An 8,242-nucleotide genomic window follows, 5' to 3' on the forward strand; every position below is an offset into this window, starting at 1 on the left:
AAAAGTCAGTCCCGGTACTAGGGCCGCTTTCCAAAGTTCTCGTGGAACAACAAACCGGTTGCAGCTCCATAAGTTTCGTTTGCGAAGAACGTTGGTGCCTCGTATAGCTGCCTGTCGGAGATGTTGATGGTGCTCGGCCAAGTACTTTTGCTTATTGGTGAGCGTAATACCGAGGTACTTGTAAGTGTCTTGGTCGGGGATTTTTTCGCCATTCAGCACGCAGTTACCTATATTAGGCTCTTGAGGTCCAACCAGCTGCATCAATGCCGACTTTTTGTTGTTAAAGCGAAGGCCTCGCGCGTCCGCCTCCTCATCGCAAATGTATAAAAGTTTCTGTAAGTCTTCTGCAGCCTCCGCCATCAGTACAATGTCGTCCGCAAATGTAAGATCCGGCAGTACCCAATTTACCTCCTCGCCTTCCTCTAAATGCACCAATGAGAACCCTATTCCAGACTGAACCAGGCGCCTTTCCAGTCCCGACACATAGAGGATGTACAAGAGCGCTGAAAGCGGACAGCCTTGTCGGAGACCTCTTGTCACCGTCACTTCTCCTGATTAGGCACCATTTAGCTCCGTTTTCACCATGTTGCCCGGATACAGTCATCGGATGAGCTTTAACCACTGGTGCGGAAGACCAAGCTCTTCTAGGTACAGAATCAGTAGGTCATGAGGCACACTGTCATAGCTGAAATTCGGCTGAGGGCCGAATTTCAGCGCCGCCTAGTGAGAGGCGTCCTCACTAGGCGGCTCCAAAACTCGGTCCTCCTATACCTCGTCAGCTTCTTCTGTTATCCGTGCGTGCGTGTCAGCTGATCGCGCTTTCTTGTTTCAACGCGTTCACGCTGTAAAATGTTTTTCTCCATGTAAAGGATATTGAAGGAGTCCAATACGTTACTTTTTTTTTTTTTTTTTTTTAGTTTGCGCAGCCAACGCCAGGTAGTATTCGCTGCGCCCGCGCGCCGCCAACGCCATAGAGGCCAACACACCCTAGTGCAGCGCGAAAAAAGTAAACAAAGAATACCGAGTTCCAGGCCCCGCCACAAACGCGTCACTGAAACTTGGCCCTACGGGAGATACTTGCTGGAGTGTTTTCATACGGAGTGGTCGTAAATATAGAGTAGGTCGTGGTAGGGTCATTCCATGTCAAACGTCCCAGACGTTGCCGCTCGACCCCTTCCGATTTCAAAAAAAAAAAAAAAAAATTCATGACCATTGGCTGCAATGTCCATAGCCATGCCCTGAAATGTTTTCTGCGAAAAATTTTTTTGATGACGTGAGCGCGGTTTTAACTTTTAAAACCAGCGTGAAACTAGTCGTCACACAATAATATTTGAAAAATCAGCTTTTTAGTGAAAGACCCAACAATTTGACAGAGTATTTACAGTCGCATGCAGGAAAGCCATAGTTTGTAACAAAACTAAAAATATGCTAAAGTGCTCATATATTCCTGAGTTTTTAAGAACTGCTTCGTCATACCAAATTCCATAACCATGATCCTTATTACATAGCAGTCTAAATACCGTAGGGTTTTTAGGCGAAAATATTCCAGTGTTCCGTAGAAAAATCTTACTTTTTATTAATTTTTGAATGACTTGTGGTTCCCCCTTCCTTTTGGTATTTCAGACCGCCATCACCCTATGAAATTGTTTTTCGTCAAAAAAATAGGTTAGACAGGCACCACAAAGGTTACAGTTAAGAGCCATCAATTTTATTTTAGGAATCGGAGGTGGAGCCGGAAAGAGGGACAAGGAGAAGGGGCAGAAAGCTCCTTTCTTTTTTTGGACCTAATCGTGTCAGCTATCGTCGCAGGTGGCGTGCTGTGCGGCGAAGAGGCGTTAGAAAGCGACTACGGGTTGTGGTTCAACTCCAGAAAGTCTGTTCTCGCATTAAACAAAAATTACTTTGATCAAACTTTCAGAATCAAAATATTATCGATTGTTCTTCCAAACCCACTATATTTCGTATTTTTACTTGAACCACCTCAGGGTGGTTCAAGTAAAAACTTTAGCAATTTTTCTGCCGTGAAAACTGCTGTTCTGGCATCAACTCGGTCGTTATCTCCGTTGAATTGGCGGGAGCCGCTGAACAGAGACTCAACCGGGTCGCTGTTGAGAGGTCGCGTCAGAACGTACTTAAATCTAAAATTTAAAAAAAAAGTCAGCGAAAGAATACATTCTACAAGCAAGTTTTTGTCTCGCAAAAACCCTATTTTGCTTCAAAAGTTTGTTTTCTCAAGAGGTCAGTCAGCAGAAACTCAATGACGGTGACCGTTGACCTGATTGTCATTACGGCTGCCTCATAGGTCTCTTTCGCGAGGGACTTCACCCGAGACTTGATACTTTCTAGTTTACTATCCTCGAGGTAGCTGATGAAATCAACTTCAAGCCATGAGAGCCGATTGCCTTCTGTTCTGACGAAAGGCGTTTTTCTCGATTTTCAGTCAGAGATGTGGAGGTCGTACCACATTCCAACCGTTTTCATAAATGTGATGGTTGAGGTCCAGACCTGGAATTCCGGAGCCCTCTCGTGGGACTGAAGATTCTTTTGCAAGTACTCGAGGGTGCTAATTACTACAGGTGAAAATATTAACGTTGCGCGGCACACTTTCCTCATCTCTAGATTGTTTGGTTCCACATGAGCTTGGCTCAGAAGTCGCACTGATTTGACCAACATATTCTCTTGAATGTGTAAGAGGGCTTTAAAAAAAAAAGCCAACTTTGAAGATCTGTGTTCCATTAAACATGTCTCTTTCTATCAGATTCATCCTGAGGTTTTTGCTGAAGTGATTTGGGTCAAAAGAGTGGAACAACGGTTCACCTGCACGGGCCGGATGCGGCACAACATGCTGGAGCGTGTTGTCGTCAGACATCTGTCGAAACACCGCAGTGTTGGTGTGGTGGTTGTCAGTGACGATGCGAACTATCCGAAATCCTGCCTCTTCAACCGCCTTCATGACATGGAGCGTAATAATCCAGAGCTGGTCGTGCTTCAAATTTCTTCTAGAGAGGTAGCCGAATAGAATCACGTCAGCTGTGCAACGCCCACGTAGCACGAAGCAAAGGAGCCTCTTGGCTACTTCAGTGACCCTTCATCGAGCTCCGCATCAGATGTCAACAAGCCCAAAAATTCTGTCAACTTGCCGATCATAAACAATTTTTCTACTTGATCAACATTTCGTCAGTGATGAGGCTGCAGTAGGGCTCCTCCTCTGAGCGCTGACCTTATCTCTCCACCTGCAGCCGTTCCTTGATAAGGGTCGTGACCCCGGTCTCTCCCGTAGGCGATCCGACAAACTTCTGCAAGGTACTTCGGCAGGGCAGTTTAAGGAGTTTCCTTGCGCGTACGTGGTCATATCTTTTACATGATGTCGCTTCCCATAGTACGCATTCTCTCAGCGTTGGTTCTTGCCATGCTGCTCTTGCCTTGTCAAAATCCATTATTTGTTCCATAACACATTTTTCAGTCTTGTCACTTTCCGATGCGGCTTTTGAAACATTCATCAATGCCTGCACAGCTCTATCCTCTTCATACTGCTTTAATCTCTCTTGAAATTCGTCGCAGGTTTGTCGCAGTTTTTCCATTCGCTCCTTCAGTCGTTTGGCTTGCATTTGAAGGCCGTGCGCGTTTTTCTTGGCATCTTCTATGAATCCTGTAAAATTTAATGACGTCTTACATTCTTCCACTTTCAACTCTTTTTGCAGGAAAGGTTCAATAGCCTCGCACTCATCAACAGCTGGTCTTCTTTCTGCAGGGGACTGCATTTTGCGTTGTTGACTTTTACCGCTCGCATGCGACTTGGAAGCGTTAGGTGGCACACGAACAAGCCTTTTGCGCTTCTTTGAACCTGCTGGTTGCATGCACAATGGATAGAAGGGAAATGAGTCGGCACCGCTGTCGGTCGCAGCAACTTTCGCTTGATCCCTACTTTGTGGTCCTGCTCCTTAAAACGAAGAGAGCACACGACGTTCCTTGAGCTTGGATAACACTGGATGCGCTTCTCGCTGCCTTGTCGCGAAATGTTCTTCAACCAGGTATCCCGGAAGTTCTCCCCAGACGGCAGCTCGTGATAGCAGAGTTCCCGATTTCTCGCAGCATTTGACTTACAACGCGGAACACAACACTGTTTAGGCATCGCGGGCTCCGTAGCCCATGTGCACACTTTTAAAACTGTGGAGAGACAGACAAAAGGCGGCTGTCTACGTGTCTTTTTCATTCTCATCCATGAGTGGCTATCGTCGCAAAACTGTACTCTCTTTCATACTAAGTGTGCAATGCTGTCAAAGCTACAGGCGCGAGCGTGGGGCTTGATCTCGTTGATCATTTGCACGCGATCTCGCACAAACAAAACCATAGATGAAGCCACACGTTCGTGCCAGCAGCTTTGACAGCTTTGCACACTTAAGCGGGTTTCACATGCAGCGATTTTGGCCCTAGAGCGGCGCGATTTCTGCCGTCGCGGCGCTCTGGCCAGCCGCAGCGGTTGAGCGGCGCGGTTCCACCAGGTTGGAAATTTTTCGCCGCGGCAGAGCGGCAGCTTCTGGCCACTCACAGCGCGGCGGGAAACCACGTGACAGGAGGAGAAGCATTGCGGGAAAGCTGGCAGATAGGACGGCGGCGGTTTCACCTTCACGACTGACAAGGAAACAGCGCACCCTCAAAACAAGCACTCTAAAGCTTTCATGCACACGAAAGAAAGAGCCACTGTTTCACGTTCTTGAAGCAGAGGACAAGCAGAGAAAGCACGCAGCGACTGGTTTGCGGTTTGTTTTTTTCGGGTGGGTCGAGCTTCTTTGCCTCAGCAGTCGCGTCGGAACTGTTCAGGAAATTATGGAGGAGGGGGATGGCTGTGCCGTTCCTCGGAATTTGTTTTCTCAATGAAAACAAATTCCGACGCTAGCGCTCTTTTTGCTTTCCTCACCTGAGTACCGACTGTAGCGAGCGCAAGAGACGCTAATCGGAAGCGGCTCGTGCGAGCGCTAGTGGGAAAATAAAAGAAGAAGAACTGAGCGACATTTCGTGTCTTCTCGAACACAGATCGCCCAACAAGTAGGAAAATGTATCGCGCCGAGTTCAATGAACTCCTGATAAGTGAAGTGTCCAAGCGTCGGCTTCTTTGGGACGCGCAGCTCAAAGCATTTAGGAACAGTGGGACGAAAGAGACACTCTGGGAAGAGGTGACTGAAGCCGTGAAAGTGATCGACAAGACCGGTATGAAACCACTGCACTACTACGGGTTTCAACGTTTTTACACTGTTTAACCATGTGAATTATTCAGCAAACGTCAAAGGCAGTGCATGGTATCGGAACAGAGGGAGGCGATCGCCCCCCCCCCCCCCCCCCCCTTCCCCGCGCCCCCCTAGATATTTCTAAATTTTGATGTAAGGAATACTTACTTGGACGGGGCAAAAAATAACTCTGTTTGCCCCCCCACCCCTGCCCCCCAATATCCGAGTAATTCGGACGTATCTGGTGAGGGGTCTTGATTTTTAAAATAAATATTGCAAAGTGGCTTATAGTGATATCTGAACAATTGCACAGGGTGTTCCCAGCAGTCGCAGTAGACCAAGAACAGCAATGCCCATGGCTTGTGACCAAGCACTTGACATTACCTAAGAAATGTGACATAACCAGCTTGCCTTCGTACTTTCGCTCGTTGTAACTCGATGTTTCTCTGCTTTCCTATACTTGGGGACAAGATTCCAACGCTATGAAATCAATTGTGTGGGTGCGCGTGAATCTCGGAACATTGAGCACCGGCGAAATCTATAGAAGCGCGCTCTTCGAAATGGCACAGAAAGTTGACCCCAAATTTAGAAGCGTTCAATGCTGCGCTTCCCGCCCCCGCTCGTTGCCTGTCGCAGGGCTCTGGTGGCGCGTACGACATTAGAGAGTTTTAGCAGATCGTAAACGATAGCCCGGTACAGCGGAGCTTGCGCTACTACTTTGTAGCATGCTTTTAAGCGCGCCCGGACTGTACCGGCATCGTATCGGTATTGTGTTAAGCGTTTGATAAAACTCTCTACTGTTATCAAAGCCAAAAAGCTTGTGTTCGATGCGGATCGCCGACTGTAGGACAGTCATTTATCCCTTTTGAGTCGACTGTATTACGAGCGCTCTCGAAGACGGCAACATGCGCAATGCGCGCTATGTTAATCTAAATGTCCAGCATCATCAGCCTTTTAATCAACATGCATCACGCTGTATACAACTTGACATTTCAGTGACAGTGGATGAGGTCCACTCCCGATGGAAGAACCTGAGGGACACTTTCCGAAAAAAAATGAATGACGAGAAGGGGACAAAAAAGAGTGGGGCTGCAGCTTCCTCAAAATCTAAGGTTTGGCCCTACATGGACCAAATGCAGTTCCTGAGGGACACATTAGGTTTGCGCAAGTAAGTGTTGGAAAATATCAATATTAATTGATAGGTGTGAGCACAAGTGCTTAAAGGAGCGGTGCAACGATATTCAATTGGAATGTTTTTCACTTTGCACGAGCTTACTGGCACTAGTGGGACTCAAGGATACTCGCAACGCCACTGGCTAAGAAACTCTTTTGTTGCGGTGTAATTTCAGAGACAAAAGCGATCATTTTCATTCAATCTTTCCTTTGCGAATTTTGATGACGTACCGTGGGGATCGCAGTAGACCCCAAATGACGATATTTGAATGCGGTTCATAGATTGGACCCGAGTATTGCGTGGGCACTCGATTTGGGCTTGTAATAATTACTAGCTCGAGAAGCATTCGGGTAGTGGCCCGTGACCAATCGCTGCGACGACGTCAATAGCCGAGCCATAGCAATGTCTGGAACTCAGCGCGTGTCCTATGCTTTGCCAACCCCAGCGCGTGGCTATGATCGACATTGGCGGCATATAATCGGCTCCAGATCACATGGCCGCTTGTTCTGGCTGCGAGTTGAGGGGGTGAACGCTGCTCGTTTTTTTTTTTATGTTTTTCTGGAACTTCTATTACGTGGGTTGAAAGACGAACGCGTGTTTCATATATGCCAGTAACGTCAGTGTCCCGCTCTGAGTGGTATTTGCGCGAAGTAGAAAAATTGTTGCACCGCCCATTTAATAATTTACATTCTTTTTAGAAGCTTCATCAACATGGAGGCCACCGATTTAACGGTGGCACACATGAGTCAACCGGCAGCAGACAGTCCGACGCCTCAAGGGAGCCCAAGGGGGCCGGACGCCTCAAGCAGTCTGAATCTGATTTTTGCGTCACCGGGCTACGCCGAGACCTCTGCTGCTGGTCCTTCCCAAGCAGCCGAGCCGGGAAGCTGCCCAAGAGAAAGCGTAGCGACTAGGACACACGCAAAAAGCCAAAAACGGAAGCAGGACTTGGAAGCAGTGGAAGACGAACTCAACGTTGTGAGAGGGGCCCTGGCAGCACACAAGCCTATGGATGCTACTGTCCACTTCCTGCTCTCCCTAGATCCATACTTAAAGGAGCGATGCAACAATTTTTGTACTGTGCACAAATACCGCTTAAATCGGATCCCTAACGTTAATGACCTATGAAACACGCGTTCGTTTTTCACCCCACGTAATAGAAGTCCCAGAAAAAAATTTAAGAAAAACGAGCGGCGTTCACCCCCTCAACTCGCAGCCAGAACAAGCGGCCACGTGATCTGGAGCCGATTATATGCCGCCAGTGTTGATCATAGCCACGCGCAGGGGTTGGCAAAGCGCAGGACACGCGCTGAGTTCCAGACATTGTTATGGCTCGGCTGTTGTCGTCGTTGCAGCGATTGGACACGGGTCACAACCCGAATGCTTCTCGAGCTAGCAATTGTCACGAGCCCAAGTCGAGTGCCCACGCAATGCTCGGGTCCAATCTATGAACCGCATTCAAATATCGTCACTTGGGTGTACTGGGATCCCCGAGTTACGTCATCAAATTTTGCAAAGGAGAGATTGAATGAAAATGATCGCTTTTGTCCTTGAAATTACACCACAACAAAGGAGTTTCTTGGCCAATGGTGTTGCGTGTGAGTATCCTGGAGTCCGAGGTGTGCCAGTAAGCTAGTGTAGAGAGAAAAACATTCCAATTGAATATCGTTGCACAGCTCCTTTAAAGGCGACACCCGAGTCTATGCAGACTCACCTTAAGATGGAACTTCTACATATTCTATCTCAGTATGCTCAAGGCCGATACCCTGATGCACTTCTTGTAAAGAGCGAGTAAAGACAAATGAGTCACACCTTTTGCTTGTTTATTCGTCTCGATGGTGTC

At 47.7% G+C, this 8,242-nt stretch overlaps 1 pseudogene; it reads right to left on the reverse strand.

The window, feature by feature from the left end:
- Positions 1–2,205: 2,205 nt before the first annotated feature.
- LOC120843342 lies at positions 2,206–3,790 on the reverse strand (annotated as a pseudogene).
- Between the last annotated feature and the right edge of the window lie 4,452 nt (positions 3,791–8,242).

Source organism: Ixodes scapularis, unplaced genomic scaffold (assembly GCF_016920785.2).
Source record: "Ixodes scapularis isolate PalLabHiFi unplaced genomic scaffold, ASM1692078v2 ptg000058l_1__unscaffolded, whole genome shotgun sequence".
In the NCBI taxonomy this organism is placed as follows: domain Eukaryota; kingdom Metazoa; phylum Arthropoda; class Arachnida; order Ixodida; family Ixodidae; genus Ixodes; species Ixodes scapularis.